The following is an 18558-nucleotide window of genomic DNA, read 5'->3' as shown; positions in this document are numbered from 1 at the left end:
CAACAGCAGTAGCACTAACAATATAGAAATATGGCAAGAGCATCTCATGTGACACCAAAACAGGCATCGTGTGAGATGCAGGACATGTTATACCTGGTGTGAAACTAGTTTTTGAACAGAGTAACTGCAGTGCAACATGGTGAAAACTCACGTTAAAAAACTGGCATGGAAAGGTACCATAGACGTAGGAAAACAAAACATCATCACACAATCTAGATTATTTTTGGCTCATTTTTTTTCCATGCTACACCTGCAAACAAAGTATTATGCTCACTTATATTCACATCCTATTGAGCAACAGATGAAGAAAACTAGATCATGCAAAAAAATAAAAATAAAAATAGAGCCCCCTTACAAGCCTAGCCTAGGGCTGTAGTTTCTGGTTTGAGGAATAAAGAACAAATTTTCTTTAGGGCTTCAACCTCTCATTATACCTATGTCCTTTCCAGGCTCCAGCATGCTTCTAGGGACAGACAAAGAAATTCAAGCCTCTATGAGTTTTTGGACTCACAAAGATCTTCATGGCATAATGCTGCCAGGCTCATGTCAGTCCATATAAATCAGACAGATTTAATCTTCAGGTCAATTTGTGTTTTCCTTAAATAAACTTACAGTCTGCTGACATGGACAAAACAACCTGCTCCTCAAATCCTGCCACCCTCTTGGCTCCTGGCTGTCTCCAGTTTCTGTGTATTGTGACCTAGAAGAAAATAAGAAAAACAGACTCCTTACCTCCAAAAATCTCTTCTGGATTTTTTGCCCCTGTTAAAGTGCCAGCCTTGTCATGTGAAGGGTTTATGAGGGTGCAGAGACAATCCACGCAATCTACTGGGATGCTGCAGTTGGAAACTCCTAGGGTATTCCCTTCCAGCATCCTCCAAAGCATTTCATACCAGGCTGCCATCCACGCAGGGCTCTCTCCCGCAGACAATTATGCAGAAATGCTCACAGTGTCCTTTGACTTAGACACAGGTACCTTAGACAACTAAGATGGAGAGAAAGAAGCATCCTGCTTTGGTATATTTTGTCCTTAAGCAGTTTGGCTATTTGCTTTATGCACTATGCTATGCTGCTGCCATCACGGAAATGTGATCTTCATGGAACAGAGATGAGGATCAATTTGACATGTTTTTAGTGAATCATCTGTCTAGCAAATGAACCCACTCTCTGAATCTTTACAATTGCACATTGCAGAAAAAGCCAATGGGTGTCTGCTAGTAAATCTGGCGATAGATGAGCAAGGAAGGAAGGAACTAGATTATTCTGAACTATAATGGCTGCAAAGGGCTAAGAAGATCAGGAAGAGTATGGTCTGGGCATTAAAGCAATCCTACCCAACTCCCAGTAAATAGCAAATCCGTTGAGTAAAGAAGGTACCGTTTTTAACTCCAATTTCTTTTACCATAACATTTTAACAGCAAGCACAGCAGGCTTAACAGTGGACTCCGACAGAAATTTCCAGTTCCTGAGACTGCCAGTTCCATTTTGAAAGTTTATCTATTTCTTCATATTCACTGAATGCTTCTATCAGCAATATGGATGGCACCTATACTGAATGGACTCAAGAGAGGTCTGTGACTGGCGAGAGCTCAGCCAGCTTACCAGGCCCTATACTGTCCTCTGGCATACCTGTCTTCCTGAGAGGAGAGCTCTAAATTTGCTTCACTGTGCAAATATGCCTACATTTTTTGCCATCATCCCTTTTACTGAAGCTAAAGCATCAAATGCATCCACTGGAGCAAATTTGGTGTCTCCATTTCCATGGATCCCTCAGTGCTGTTTTACCTTGTGTGATGCTATGCCTCCCTACAACATGACCCATGTAAAAGAAGAACACCAAAACTCATCAGAGTTTGCAAGAACAAAAAAAAATATATATGCTAGAAAGTGAAGCAAATGTATCTCCTGTTCACTTTAAAAAAAAAAAAGAAAGACTGGTTTTAGAGATTAACACAGTTTGAAGCACACTTTATGACTACGGGTATAAAGGAAGGCTCACCTGGAAGCAAGAAAGGAGACATTGCCCTAGTAAGCAATTGATTATTCCTGGTCCAAACATTGCAATTAAATGTGTTTGTCTTATTTCTCAAACTTCTTTGGGAATGAGTTCAAGGAGTTTCCACAGAAATGTCTGTGTGGATCCACCAACAAAAGGAACATCAGCACAGATCATAAAGATCTAGCACAAAACATCCTAAAACAGCCCAACAAAACAGTACAAATTCAGTGACTAAAGGCCTCTATATAAATTGCATTAGCAGGCATCCTGCTACTGCAGTTTACCAACAAACCCCTCTCTTCCAATTTATTAAAGTTCCATTAAAATATGTACTGCCTCATTTCTTTCCTGTGTCACACGAGCACTGCCCTCAAAGAGAATTTAATGCAGGACACCGTGGGCCAAATTCTGCTGGCAGTGTCAGTGATAAACCTCCCATTGGCTTACAGATGGAGAATTAAAAGCTCTAAAATCATAGACAGTATTAAGAGATCTCTTCAAATACAGTAGTGAAACTTCCACTTGCAAAGCAAGCAGTTTCCAAGAGTCTGGTTGATGCTGACGTCAGAATATAGTGTTTAACAGTTCTGTGTAACCGAAGCCTTAGACAGAACTGCTAGTTCTCTCAAGAATGGGGGATTATATTTCTTACTTCATCTGAAAAGTGATTTCATGCTTCAGGAAGTAAAGAAAGTTTGTGCACTGACAATATAAATGCAGATGCCTCCTGTAATGATTGACACCAGAGGTCGTGCGAGTGGAGTTTCATTTCTGCTCCCAGTAGATCATGCAGCCAAGCGAATTAACGGCTCTTTAGGAATTAGAAAGTCAAAGTTTTGACAGCTCTGTCTTCCCCCTTTGATATGGGTTCAGTTCAGAAGCCCTCCTTGAGGTCTGATCTGCTCCTCACAATTATCTGTTTTAATAGACAATATGAAAGCCAGTGACACTCACAGTGTACTGTCATATAGAGCCGAATTTCCTTCCCTGCGAAGGACGTAAGTGGCAATGAAAGAAACTATTACATACAGAAGCAGTAAAACACTCTGTCATAAAGAAGTATTAATTTCACAGAGCTGTCAGAAAACTGTCTCTGCCCCAATCCTAAACGTACACCTCAAAATGAGAGACCTTGTAGAGCTTACATCTGAAAGACTAATGCTGTTAGTATAGAAGATAAGCAGAGTATATCCCTAACAAGTTGCTTTTGCAATTTTTTCTCTCCTAGTAAAGAGGGAAATTTCCAGTACAATAGAAAAGCTATCAAGCTACAACCCAAATATTGTGACAGATAGCAGAAAGTGCAGCTCAGCATTTTCCCCTGCTGTGGATGTTCAGGCAGTACGCTTACTTCTTCTTGAATAAAGGTACACAAAATATTGGAATATCAGTAGGGTACCAGTAATTCTTCTGTACTTCTATGCCTGATGGCAGGCTGATTTGGTCCTTGCAGCCACCCATAAGAACTGAAGGGAATATCCTCGTGCTCCCTTCTAGCCACAGCACACCCAGGTGTCTCTCTGCCGGAACACTGCTTGATCAAGTGGACAAATGGTTTTGTTTGCAAACTAATTTTTACAAAAGCCATCAGAGGCCCATTTGTCAGAGTTCTCAGTAGCTGCTTTCTGCTACACAAAACAGGACAACTTTTCTCGAAGGACCATGATAAAACCCGATGCTCACACTTAGCCTTTGTTATTAACCTGTTTTCTTCAGTTCCTAAACCGTACAGTGCTTCCAACAAGGGATGCCCTACCAGCTCTGTGTTAAAGACACTTCTGGTACAACTGCTACTGTAGCAAACTACAAGTCTGTTCAACAAAACTACTTAATTCACCACTTGTGTAGGCTGAATACCTTTGTATCATGTAGGAAAGACTTGCCTTTTCTTTCTTTCATTACCGTTATTAAGAGAGAATGCAGGCTACTCCAGCCTCTTTATATCCTTTCTCTTCGCTTTTTATTTGCACAAACACTAACTCCTGTGCCTTTTCAAGTGAAGGAGACATCACTGAGATGCTTATGAAGTTACCAGTGGTTAAATAATAGCAGTGCATTAACGTATATAATAGAAACTTATTATGTGATAAGCAGTTGGCGATCAAGAAGAAAACACCATAACAGTAACACCGAAAACCAAGAAGAGTGTAGCACCTGTGTGAGAGAGGGAAGACATCATTCATCCAGCTTCATCCCAAACTACTTAGCCCTGACCAACACATAAGGCTGATTAAAGTCTACACCGAGAGAAGGGAGAATTACCTACAAAGAACATTCAATGACCAGACACCTAGCTAGCACATGATCCCCTATCTTACCTTTACAGCTTAATTCACTGCTGCTTGCTGACTATCGCTGCTTTGGAGCTGTGCAGTACAAGGAAAACAAGATACTACTCAATTTTGCTGGTGTCTCTCTCTGTAATTTCCAGCATTATATATTACAGGCAGGTATCGGAGCTGCTGACTACTTTCAAATGTAATCTCTTGATGGCAGATAAAGTTGAATTAGAATGGAGCCTTAGGAAATTCAGACTTTGACAGCAGGGAACCACAGCGTATGCACATACACTATTCTCCAGTAGAAACTGTAAGTGCTCATCACTGCTGACTCGCGTAATTCCTTACCTTGTTACAATACCAGCTCCAAAGTACTTCAACAAACAGGACTGAGACTCCTGTTACAGCGAAGCTGTAGTGATTTACCCCAGTTGGGGATCTGGTACTTTTTGCCTCTTGGAGAGGATCCAAGAGTTCCAGTGGTCTATTTGGGAACTACCAAGCATTTGTGATCCTGGACAGAATACAACTAGACAAGAAGGAACATAAAAATAATCTCTCAAAGCCAGTTTAGAAATGCTTCTTAAGTCACTCTTGCAGCATTGATCATTGTCCAGCTGATGTACAGAACAGACTACAAGGTTAACTCTTCCCTTGACCTACTGTCACCTTCTCAAAGATAAAATACCTTCAATTTCACACTGACCAGGACTCTTGGTTAGAGCTGATTGATAATGATTTAACGTCTCTGTTTTTAATGGATCTCTTCCCTCCTCTGGTAACTTTTTCACATGCTCTTTTCCAAGCAGATGTTAGTTAAAGTTTATATTTGCCATGGTAAGTAGGACATCCACCTTTCAGCTAGTGAAAAGCTGCGTATGTTGAAGGGATCGATGCTAGTCCGATTAAGAATTTGGTCCAATACACGCAAAGGCAGTATTTGGGGGATTACACTTCTCTTCCAACATTTTTGAACACATTAATGACCCCTGTTTGTAGGGGCAATTTTCCACACAAGAGACACAATATTTGTTAACGTGTCCATTGAAGCTTAACAAAGAAACAAAATATGCACACAAACATACTAAGAGATATGTGTAGAAGGAAAAAACAGGATTCCATAAAAATGAACCATCTCATTATTCATGCCTCCTTACTGTATAGCTTTTTAAAAACATTTAAAAAACAATAAGATCTGATAAATGGAGCTGTTGTCAGAATAGAACCACTACAGCATCTACTGATTGCAAACACTTTAAAATATGTAAATAAGTTACGTAGAATTACTATGTATTTCAGAGAAAACAGAACCACTCCATCCTCACAAAAGCTCATACAAAACAACAAGGTAAATGCTGTTAACCTACAAATATGTGGGATAGTTTAAAAACTCACTATATGACTATGCATTCACAGGAACCTGAGTCTCAGAGGCTGTCACCAGTGCCCTAATATCATAGTCAGCAACAGGGTGAGAATGAGCTGCAACCTGCCTGAGGTACAAGGATGCTCAATGCTGGGTCTCAGGAGTACAGAGTGCTCTTGAGCACTCTCTAGGGCACAGCATGGACACAGCCATCCATAGGAACATCAGTTTCTAAGTAACTTTTTGAAAATTTTGCCCAAGTCTAGGAAATTCAGGACATGGTACTTTTTGAGAGCTTCAGACTCTCTAAATTTGATTTTGACTATTTTGAACTAACCAGTGAGTACAGAACATCTGGCTACACAAGCATCAAGTGTATGACCAAACAAATACATTTATGTTCATATTTCCAGTATACCTTCATGAAGAATACGACAAATTCATAATTACACAGCACCACCACTAATGAAAAACACCCCATCTCCCTTTCGTAAATTTTTGACCTCCTTCTTTTGATTCAAAGAACTGATACTGACATTGCTCTCATGCTGTTAAAATGATCAATGGAAATCAATGGAAATACATTGTAAAACTGAAGATTCGCATTTAATTGCTGTCATTAAGTTGCTGCAACTTTCTGGGAGACAGCCTCAGCACAAAGTTCAGGCAAACATCGCCTCTTTGTAGCCTCAGAAAACACAAAGCATTTCAAAACTGCATTGTAAAAATTTCATTTAGCAAAATGGTGTTCATAGAGCCTTTCAGGATCAACACCTTCAAACCACACTACCAAACAATAGGAAGTTATTTGGCACTTCAGCTCTGATCAAAGGAAATGCACTTAGAAACAGTCCATCCACAGCACTTAGACATAGCTAAGGGAAGTATTTCAGTAACAGGGTTCACTGTGCAAGCCACAAAGAGCCCATGTGAAACCAGCGATAATCAGATCTTTTTTCAGAGACCATCTGACAGCTCGGGGTCCCAGACTTCCCTTGTGGAATCTAAATTGGATCTTTAGAGTATCAGATAGTTGTTCAGTGTTTCTAACTATGTCAGCAGACGAAGAGATGTTGTATGTATATCTTCTACACTTTTGTATTCAAGAAGGGCTGCGAGGGATGAGTGGAACAAAGCACAAATACAGGGAAACAAAATGGCTCTACAAACACCCTACAGGCCACAAAAATTATCGACTGGGATTAACGCACATGGAGCTGAACACCTCACCGAATCATCAGCTTACATTGTGGTTGAAAAGTCTGTCTGGAAAACAAAGCCAATAAATATCATTTATGTGTATAATATTGATCCTTTCATCCTGGAAAATCCTAAAGCACCTCAGAAGCACTATGCACAGAAATCCATGGAACCCAACAGCCATTGAAATAAAGCAGTGAGTCTCAATGGCTTAAGGCATTACTAAGTCAAGATGATACCAAATTATCAATTTTAGGAAACTGATAAAAGCACCAGAAAAAAGATTCAGTAGAAATCAGCTTAAAACTTTGTAACATTTTCTTTTCTTCTTCTTCCCTGTTTCTCTTTTTTGTTAGTCATTAACAGTCTTGGGCAAGATTCAAAACCAGAGACTCCTCTTTTGATTTTCCCAAAGCAGGAAGGAAGAGAACATGATTGATATCCCAATCACTTGCTTATAGCAAAATAGAAACCTTCTGTATTGCTAATTTTGATCTTGGATTTTGACAGAAAAAAAAAAAATATATATATATATATACATATCTATATTAACTCCTTCCTTTCCTTTTTCTTCTTGTCATATTAAAGAGATTTCAGATCCTATATCAGACGAAGGAAGAAATGGGATATGAAAGAGAGTGCTACTTCACTAAAACAAATCCTTCTTAAGCCATGTTCTACTTGTCGTTCAGGAAAGGTGAACTTCTGTCAATCACCACAAGGAACCACTGGAGGAGGAAAAAAAAACCACAAACAACAAACAACAACAAAAACACCACCTAGATTTGAAGGAGCTCATCATAGTTCATCATTGTTCCTGTGGGTGCTCTTCTTCCATTTCCTTATGCTTTCCTTCAGTTTTCTAAACATCTTCAACTTGCAAGTTAGCTAGTTCCTGTTAAAAACAGCAAAAAGTCTGGGAGAAGAATTCCCTTGCATACTAACAGATAAGATGGCATCTGCAAAGAGGCCAATGCCAGCTGCAAAGGCTGAGGGGCAGTTCAATGTTCATTAGGCTATCAGCTTCCTAGCTTTGCACAAAAGCATTCAGGCAGGTCCTTCTGGGCAGAACCATCCTCCGGAGATTTGCAGAGGTTTCCTTCAGAACTGCGCAGAAGCCCCTCAGCTGAAAATGAAGATGTTTTGGAGTTGTAAAGTGCTTCAAGCTTTGACAGGGAAAATTGGCCGAGAGAGTATGCCAGCATCTGCCACTCATTCAAGTGAGACGGTGCCTTAGGCTAAGGTAGGCCAGCAAAGCTATAGATTCATTCAGCAGATACTAAGAAAACAGGAAGCTGTAAGAGCAGGAACTTGTGTCAGTAATTAGGTTGTTACTCACCAATCCTGAGTTCAAAGGTATAGAATCCATTTCTTCTGTAAGAGGCTATAACTGCATTTTATATATGGCTTTTATATCCCAAAGCTTTCATAGCCCAGGGCAGATGAGTGTTAAGAAACTGAAAATCCATGTTTTTCCAACAAGCCCATCACACATAAAAGACACGAGCATGCAGAAGCATCTGTGTACATATGAGATTTTAGACACAGAAGTCCACTCTTGATCCAGACTTGCTCAGGGTTCCTTATATCTGATGCTCAGGGTCAGGCTTTTATGGAATGAAAGTGGCATGGGAAACAAAAAAAGATTAGAGATAGGATGGGAAGGAAAGAGAAGAAAGACCAGCAGTAAAGGACCTAACACAGTCTAACACAGCAACATAGCCCAATGCCGTGGAAAGGAATGAAAAGGTGGAAAGAGGCAGGATTAATTCAACAAACCCCATTGTTGTGGTTTAACCCGGCTGGCAGCTAAACACCACACAGCCGTTCGCTCACCCTCCCCCCTCCCTCTCTGGGATGGGGGAGAGAAATGGGAAAGTGAAGCCTGTGAGTTGAGATAAAGACGGTTTATTAAGACAGGAATATAATAATAACAATAATAATAATAATAGTGATAATGATAATAGTATTAATAATAATAATGTGTAAGAAAACAAGTGATGCACAATGCAATTGCTCACCACCCGCTGACCGATGCCCAGCCTATCCCCGAGCAGCCGGCCCCCCACGCCGGCCAGCCACCCCTATATATTGTTTAGCATGACGCCAGATGGTATGGAATACCCCTTTGGCCAGTTTGGGTCAGCTGTCCTGGGTCTGTCCCCTCCCAGCTCCTGCTGCACCCCCAGCCTGCTCGCTGGCAGGACAGAGCGAGAAGCCGAAAAGTCCTTGGCCTGGTGTAAACACTGCTCTGCAACAATTAAAACATCAGCGTGTTATCAGCGCTCTTCTCATCCTAATCCAAAACATAGCACCCTACCAGCTACTAGGAGGGAAAATTAACTCTGTCCTAACTGGAACCAGGACACCCATTTAATGGGATTCCACAGTGTATGATTACTTAAATCAAACGCAGAAGTATATTTACAGTCAATTTACTTTCTGCACTCTCTTCTTGCACATACACAGAAGTTAATTACATCAGCAAGGAAACAGGCTTGGTAGCTGGTACTCTACCAGTGCCTGGACATATCTGAACTACACTGAATAAGAAAGAGCTCCCAACGAAAACTCAGACTCTTCGTAGTAGATTTGCTAAGTAGTGAGCATTATGCTTAGGGTACTCTGGGAAGAAACTAACTGTTCCTCTTGTTGCAGATGACCCAGCACGATAAAGAATAGAGAAACATCACCCAGGCAAAGCACAGAAATGATTCTCCAGATCAGGAGATAGCCCATGCTCCCAGGAGAGGAGAGACATAAATTCAACCCTGACAGAAAAAAAAAAAAAGACAAATTAATACCCTAGGCCTGGATAAGTACTATAACCCCTTAGCTAGAAAGGGGCCCCATTACCTTCTCTGACAGACTACTTCAAATTTAGCTTCAACGTAATATATTGACTTCCAGGTTAAGGTGCTGATTACTGAGTAGCCTCGGGATGACCAAAATCACATCGTCAACAATCTCCAAGCCATTTTGCTCACCTCTGTCATTCCCCAAACTTGGCAGGCAAGGCATCCATTTCTCAATATGCTGGGAAATATGCTATCCCCTTCCAAGCTAAAGTAATGAATTGGAGAAGAAGAATCCTTCCACCCACTTAAGCCTTCAATTTTATATTTTCTTTCTCTTCATTCCGAAGGTACCATTAGATGAAGAGCTCTGGAAGCATGGTGTTCCCAAGGTCAGATGATGGGCATAAGACTGGAATGATATTGTGCTTACCATAAGCACCTCAACGGACATCTGAGGAGGACATCTATACTGTCCCCATAGCCACTGCACGTAAACAGATTTTGAAGGAAAGCCTCCTTCCCATCAGTCACAAAAATGCTATAGGGCCACATATATGTTGACATAAAATTCACAAGGATACATTCAGCCACCACACATCTAAATTTAAGATTATGGAAATGCTGATTTCTCATGAATGGGACCTGTAAATGACTTTGATTGCTGATACTACAATCAGTCCTGACAAATCTCACCTTCTCCAATGTTAGCTGATGGTACCTCAAGATGGAAAACTACTAACACTACACAGGTACATTCATAACTCTTGGGAAATCAGTTACCGGTCTTGTTTCTTACCTGTTTGTCCCCTTTTCTGAAACAAAACTGAAACTTTCTATGGAATTTTGAAAAGATACCTTATGGGGTACTACAGAATATAACAGAACTTGTTATGACTCAGTTGACACACATAATATCTGGGCACATAACCAAGCAAACCTTCACAAGACGTTTTTCCTGTTTGCACTGCTACAAGCATGGCTTCAACGCTTTGTGCGAGAGCCAGACTGGTCCGTAGGAACTAAGTGGTTGCTTCACGTTCAGGTGAGGTCCAGGAGTCATGTGAGGAAGCATCGCTTACTCCCCCAAAATCATTCCTGTAGTACCAGCTGACTGGAAAACAACCACATACATCATTTTAAGTATAAAGTTCCTCGCGCAAGTGTGAAATATTATATTCAAGAGCAAGCCCATGTTGTCACAACTCTATCCAAAAGCATACAAAACCCTTTCTCAAGGAAAAGGTTAGCACTGACCCTAAGTGAAAAGGGAACAGTCTGTTCCCACAGACCAGAGCTCAGCAAGACGATGAAGCCAACTGAAACAAAAAAAAAGAAAATAAACTCAGCAAAACTGACCAAGCAAAAGCCTGGGTCAAGCAGTTTTTATAATAACAAATAACGTCTTCTCCTTCCTCTGCAAACTAAAAGCCTGCCAGTCCCTAATGATGTATGTATGTGAAAAGCATCTATATCCACTTCACATTTTCCTGTACACATACAGCAATGACTGCAACACAGGTAACGTGCATCGCAAACGACCAGCAGAAACCCAAAGGAAGCATTAGCAGCCCTGGCAACAGCTGCAGGCTTTTTTCCGTTCTTGAAACCTCTCTCCTTCCTTCCCCTTTGCTTTCACTAAGCCTCCTATGGTGTACATAGCTCATTTAACCAGGCAACAGGACTCAAATGTATAGGGCAATGTATCTTCGCTATCAAAATATAGGTGAAGGGGAAAAAGAAAAGAAAGGAAGAAAGTTACAATACTCTGGAATAAAATTTCCAAATACTATTCCCTTGAAAACAAAAGGAGAAAAATATCTTTAAAAACATGACAGAGAACATTGCTGGAAGTTTTAAGTTTTCCTTGATTCCCCAGATCTATGGCGCTCTGGTTCTGTGCAGTTGTGTGGGCACTGCAGAGCAACACTGAGCAGGCTGGGAAGTTTTTCCTAAGTGATCTTGAAATGGAAGAACATTGATGCCCCATGCATTATGCAACAGTGAGTGGATTGATTAGTGGGCCATACAATTCCAAAGACCCATTATACAGTTTCCTTTAAATAATTAAACACAGGAAAATATAGTACTGCTGCAAAGCAAAGCAGGATCATCCTGCTACCTAGCAGATTCACTGTGTGCTTCACTGCTAAAGACAAAGCTAAGCAGATTCTCCCTGCCTTGAGGCACTGCCCTCAGTTTCATGGCACTCTCACGTTCTGTAAGACACATCCTCACACAGTGCCCGCAAGCGCTGGCTTCCCAGTGCTGAGACTTTGGTCAGTGGGGCCCCTCTGCTCTCTTGAACATTTGGGAGCACTTCATTTGCTAGTGTGAGCAGAGCACGCCACTGATTTGTTTTCCTAAGCATTTCCCAAAGATCCAGGGTTAGGTTTTGTGCTTTATTTCTTGGCAATAGCATTGCACAGCCAAAAAAAAACAAAACAAGCACTTGACAACAGAGAAAATATTTCAGTTTGATATATATTTTTAACCAGAACCGACTATCAAGCCACGAGGAGCTATGTTCAAATTCAGCTATTTACACAGTGTCCTTTTCCTATCGGGTTTGCTGAAGGTTCAAGTGGTGCCAAGTTTTATGAGGGGTATGGAGCAGCCCAAGGAACTGAATTATTTAAACCTTAAAAGACAGAGCTATTAACCAGCACCTTTCTAACACCAGCAGGCTTAAGGAAGCCAGTACACGGTGACTCTGTTTGTCACTTCAGTAACATTTTTATAGAGGCACAAAAATGTTTGGCACATGCTCTATCTTCCTAAAAGCTATTTAGAACAAAATAAGTGTTGTCATTTTTGAAGGTATCTCCTTCAGAAACACTCTGTGTTTAAAAATAATTCATCTAGCTATAAAAGTACACGAACAATGAATCAACTGCATTTCGCTAACCAACAGGTCCTTTATCAATCTCAAAGTAAAACAGACAAATAACTACATGGGTACACCTTACATCTAAAATGACTAGTGTGATTTCTGTCAGCCCACAAGATTCAGAGGGATTTAAAAGATTTTCTTATTTTAGAAGACGTATGTCAATGTTGAGAAGAGTTGGCTTTTTGTGTTTTACTTTTATTTCTCTGTAAGTTTTATTTAAACTTACATCTATGTACTTTGGTTTCTCATCACCTCCTAATCAGACTGCTATCTTGTCACCCGGTACAGAAATAAAATACAAGGAGAAATCAATAGTCAAAGCAAGGGGCGAGGAAGGGGTCACCCTTGGGTAGATGATATGTCTCCTCTATTTGTATCATGGCATGACATCCTAGATCATCTTCAAGCAATGAATATAAAGAGTCAAAAATACTCATAAGGGAACAAGGTTTTCATTTAACTTGGCCAAGTAATTTGCATTAATTCCTGAAATAACTAAAACTGGCAATTTCCCACCACCATTTTGAATTTCAAGGAAAAAAAGCTCAAATAAATTTTGATGGTTCTGCATAACACTCTCTTTATTTTTCATCCAGCTCTACAGAACATGACATTTAAGTGACAACTGCTCTTCCTCCTCTCTCTGATGAATGAAGTGCTCAGATATACAAGGCTGGAGTATGTATAAGGTCACTCTTTCTTACAGGGATTTTCTTGCATGTTTAATAACTTGCAAGTAAACCATTTCCAGCAATTGGGTAACAAAAAAAGGACCTCTAAGGTTTTTCCCTTCCACTAACATCTCTTCTCATGAAGCATGGATGAACTTAAATACCTTAGACATGTTCACTTCTCCATCAAATGTAGCTGAAATCAATCCCTAGGTTCAAAAGTTATGGAGCAAGGTTTAGTCCCAGAATGTGGCCGTAATATCATTGCCTTACAGATGCACCAAAGACCATACTTACAATCCGACTGCATGTGTAACACCTGTGTACATCAGCTGTAGGACACTCTGAAACTTGGTGTTTTTTTCTGTAACACCATTGAAACAGTTTTCTCCCAAACACACTTGCAGTGAAAGCATTTTCATTACTAACTCAGAGCAATCTGTTGTTGATACGCACTGCTGCAAGGAGACAACTTCCCAAGGGACTGAGTTTAGCGATAACAGGAACACACCTGTGAGAGAGAACTGAAGAGCATCTCACGAGTTGCTTCACTGAATCATTTCCAGGATGTTCTTTCAATCCAGTTTTGGTGTCTTTCGTGAAGGGAAAAGCTCTCTTGAACAGATGAGAAATAAATATAACCCTACTGCTCTGTCTTTCCACTTTGCCTCACCAGTGACAACAAAGCAGAGCAGCCACAAGCCATCACTGGGCTAAGTTTACTTCTACAGAACATCACTACGAGTTGTAGCTACACAGAAATGACTCAGTATCTTCTTTTTTATTTTTAATTTTTCCTCGCATCTGCACACATAATGACACCAGTCACTTTACCAGATCTTTTGCTCCTGTAATCCTGTGAGTTCCCATTGTTCGGCAGGAGAACAAGGGACAGAGCACCCTCGTTATGTCACAGCAGGATCAGGCTCAAAGTGCAATTGCATTTGCCTGTTATCCTCCCACTCCCTCCTGTGCATGTTCACTTCCTCAATGCAAAAGGCAGTTCTCCCTGCATGGAAATCAATTTTCTTGTAGGAGACATTACAGACCTACGCTGGAGGACTTAAACTTTTTCCATTTTTCTCCCTCCAGAAGAACGAGCCAAGTCAAAATTCTCTTTTGCTTCCCTTCTACTTAAACCTTTTCACGTGACTTCAGTGTTTGCCTGCACGCAGATGTGCCAATTCCCAGCTGAAGAAACTTCAGCTCAAGACTGCTTGTGCTGCCAGAGGCTCAGTATGTCACAGCAGTAATTGTGACATATTTGAAAGCTTGTGTTTCTTTATTTGAATACAAATTTTTGTTTAGAAAATTCTTAAGTATAGTAAAAAAATAAAAACAAAACAAAAAAAACCCTCAAGTCTCAACAATAAAACCTTGGAATGGAAACAAAGCACTCAGTTGACCAGAAGCAATTGCTTCATTACTATTTTCAGTTTAAGAACAACAACAACAAAACAACCTAAAGGGATTTTTTTTTAGTCTGTGTTCACACAATTTTTTCAGGATGTCAGTATTTTTCCCAGAACACGAAATGTTTTTGCAGCCCCTCTGAATCAAAACCTCTCCTGGATATTTAAACTTATGCCTGCACATATGAAGCTATTTGGTTTCCTCATGACCTAAGCACAGGTAGAATGCCTTGATGATATGCATCCAAAATTGTGCCTCTTTTTTTTTTTTTTTTTTAAACAAGCATCATGAGTTTACAGAACACATGCTAAATCATAATGAAACGACCGATGAGCAAGTTCAACACCAGCTTTACAAAGAAAAAAAAGATCAGTGTAAATTTCAGAGTTCTTTCATAAGCTGTAATAAATTATGTGTTATTTGATTCTAGTTACTTTCGGGAAAATAAATGTTACAGTGCCCATAGTCATGCATTTCATGTATCATTCACCTTTTAATTAAATTGGTCCTCTTGTAAGGCTATTGTGTTCTGCCCTGTGATCTTACCTTTTCTACTCTCAAACTGGAGATCTCATGCTGCTTTGTAAAGCTACAGAAAAGGAAAAGATAATGTCACTTTGCAGAACGTGTTTGGTATTTTCACACAGGATGAAAAAACAGTGTTCAGAAACTCCATCTCAGAGGGAATGGGGTCCTGAGTGTGGACAAGTTCACCTGAACTTTTTTAGCAAGCTCTAGTACAAAATGTAGCTGGACTTCTCCTTTGCTGACGGCAGGAAGTGACAAGCAAAATCCAAGCTAACAAACATGTTGTCAGAATAACGAGAGAGAAGGGTGCGTAGATTAAGTCCATTAACCTCGTTGGTTCATGGAATACATTTGGATAAGACAACACAACTAGCAACTTGTTGCAAGCAATCACCTTTAGAAACCACTGTAGGCAGTCATAGCCACAGCTGTTTTACGGTCCAAAAACTCAAGCTCTCAGCCATATATTCCTGTCCTACCTCATCCATCGCAATAGTTATTTGTGTTGCCAGTGATTGAAAGGAGACCATGATTCAGCTCAACCATCGTGGCATGTCAGGAGACTGTCACCTTAATGACACCAAAAAAACTGATTTTAAGAGTGCAAGTTTTTTCTTTCCTTACATGTTTAAAGAAAAGTCCCCACTGGAGAGCAGGGGGAGGAAGAAAACATGGGAGAGTTGAATTACTGCTTAGACATACAAAGAAATGTTTGAAACCAAGTAGGCGTTAGAAATGGGAGGCTTGCTTTACATTTTGTACTAGTAAAGAATATTGTTTCATGTTTTAAACAGCAGTTATCTTTAAAAACTCTGAAAGGTGCCAGCATAATAATAATAATAATGATGTGTGCTGTTCTGAAGGCCTATCATGACAAGCCCAGTTTTTTATTTTCCTAACAAGAACACTCAATGATGGTTGGGTTTGAACCACAGTACCGGCAGGAAGCTTCCAGGCAGAATACAGATAAATCAAGTGGCTGCAGTGGGGAAACCTACAACTTGGGGAAAACATGTCACATCCAATAATCACCAAAATCCAACTCCTCTATTTCCTGCTGCAAGGTGGCCTGACAGGTGAACAGATCGCCTTCCTGTGCAAGACTCACTGACAGCACCTGAGGGTCTGGTGCTGAAGGCTGCGCAGCTCAGGCCTAGCTACAATATTGAGACTTTGTAATTCGGCTGTTTCAAGTGCTCATACTGGAGGGGAAAATCCAGCTCACTGCTAAAGGCCCATTATAGCTAAGGAGAAAAATAGTGTTGTGGGAATAGCGCCAGAAGAGGAGATTGGTGCTCATACAGATCTGGTCTGGGAATGTCAAGTAGCTTCTCTCACCTCCTCATCTATAATGCTGAAATGAGTGTTACCAGCGTTAAAGGGATGCTGCGAAGCTAAATCCACACAGGTTCTAAAGCACTTACAGGACTTCAGCTGGAAGGCATGACAGAAATGAAACACGTTTTTATCATTTTTCTCACTCACTCAAAGAAATATCTGAGAGGAAAGCCAACATTTTATAGGACTTACAAAAATATGAGAAGCCTGACTCATTTCCCATTCAGGTAAAAAGAGGGCTTTTCACTGGCTGCCACATGAGCAAGATTTAGACTAACAGGCCTGTAACAAGCTTTCTACCAGGAACAGAATTCCTTATAAACCAGGTCCCTATAACAACTTACAAACAAATGGTTGCTATTTGCCTTGACTTCCACCCATCTTTCACCATGGATACAGGAGAGGAGGAAGACGATTACGAATCTCTCCACAGATAAATGTCTGCACGCTCATTTATTTTCCTCCACTAATACGGAGGGCAAGAACAACTGGTAATTTTGTGGGCTTCTCGACAGAATCAGAAAGGCAACACACCAGAGGCCCACCTCTGGCTCCAAAGCAGCTCTCCAGCTCCAAAGAGAGGAACTCTTCCAGTCACTTCTCTACCATATCTTCAAGTACCATACTTCTACCTCATTTAATTGTTTTAACTCAGTTCAGCCGATTCCAAAATGTCTGGTGAACTAAAGGCTGTGTTTATATTTCAGATGCAAGTTTATTTCCCAAACACTGCTCTGCCAGCTCTGGAAACAGAAGCGCAGCTTTCTGGAAGCAGGCCAACCTCAGTGCTTGAACTCCATTCACAAAGTGCTAAAGGAAGTTCAGCCACTGCATTTATTTGCTTTGAATAGCTTTGCTGCTGCTTCAGCTGGGAAAGACTCTACATGGTTCAAGTACAGATCAAATTAACATACCGTGTGTTGTCCTGAAAAGATGTTGGTGCCCTGTCACAGGCATCGTTCTGCTGCATTCTCCATGGAGTTTGTCTGCCTGAAGAAATATTTTTGCCTCCTACTTACAGCTGATGATGAAAACCCCACTAGCTGTTTCAATGATGTTAATTATTCCCTCTTCATCTCCACCACTCACCTACCGAAACAACAAAGCAGCCTCTCGGTGTGGGACACAGGCTGCCTAATGGGATCTCAATGGTCCTCCAAACACCGGCCGGCCTAAGACTCCCAGAACAGCTGCCCCAGTTCCCGCCAAGAGCCCACCTCGCTCCGTTCCCTGAGTCGCTGTGGGGGAAAAGATGGCAGGCGGCACCGCAGGAAGGCCCTGTCAGGAGCCACCACCTGCCGGCAAAGTGCCCACAGCACAGCAGGCAGCTGCGTTCAGTCAGGGCCAACACCAGCTCACAAAACTTTCTTTTGTGACCGACCTCCCACCATTTACATTCCCTCCTTTCCTCTCCCATCATCTGGGGTGCAACTGTATTATTATTCTGCGTTGCTCACACAATAGTTTTTTTAAACAAACAAATAAAAATGGCTGAAAGCAGGCACCCTAGAAAAAGAATAAAACCAAGGCAAGCATGTGATGGTAACTTCCACAGAATGCTGCACAGCCTCAACAAAACAGCAGCTCTGGACTTAGGAGCCCTCTCTTTTTATTTCTGTCATGAATATATCTAGTCTATTCTTAGTCCCATGTAGGTACATAAATACATTTTAGAGTAAGTCTGTGTGACTAGTCATGTTACACTGAATCTAAGCGATGCTTTTTTAAAAAAAAAATCCCCTCTCTACACCCCGACCCAGCAGGAGTATGCTGCTCAGGGCTCCTCTCAAATGGGACATGGACTGCACGGAGAGCTCTAACATGGCGGCAGGGATGCACCGGGGCTGTCCCCACCAGTCATTTTCCTTTTCCAGCTTCTAGATTCTCCACAGTATACTATTTTTTTCTTCAATTTGAGGTAACAGTGAAAGCATTCCTGTATGTCTTAAGGAAAACATACTCTGAGACAAAAACAGAATATCATATTAAAAATGCTCCAGGATTTCTGACCTGTGTTCTGGTTTTCCTATAGTTAGCCATAAATTAGGGCTGCCTGCAGATTTTGGTACCTTAATG

General features: G+C 40.9%; 1 long non-coding RNA gene across 5 annotated transcripts in view; it reads right to left on the bottom strand.

The window, feature by feature from the left end:
• Positions 1-18558, bottom strand: part of LOC308178274 — a 290108-nt gene that overhangs the window by 214346 nt on the left and 57204 nt on the right. For 3 of the 5 annotated variants that reach the window (XR_013939658.1, XR_013939659.1, XR_013939660.1), the window contains exon 2: positions 613-700. This is a non-coding gene — a long non-coding RNA (uncharacterized lncRNA). Of the gene's footprint in view, positions 1-612; positions 701-732; positions 3376-3398; positions 7589-18558 lie in introns of those variants that run through there. The other 2 variants (XR_013939661.1, XR_013939662.1) reach the window with 2 other exon arrangements.

The sequence above is a fragment of the Anser brachyrhynchus genome (assembly GCF_964034855.1).
Source record: "Anser brachyrhynchus genome assembly, chromosome: 15".
Lineage (NCBI taxonomy): Eukaryota > Metazoa > Chordata > Aves > Anseriformes > Anatidae > Anser > Anser brachyrhynchus.
Note: the sequence above shows the minus strand (reverse complement) of the source record. Positions and strands in the feature narration are given on the sequence as shown.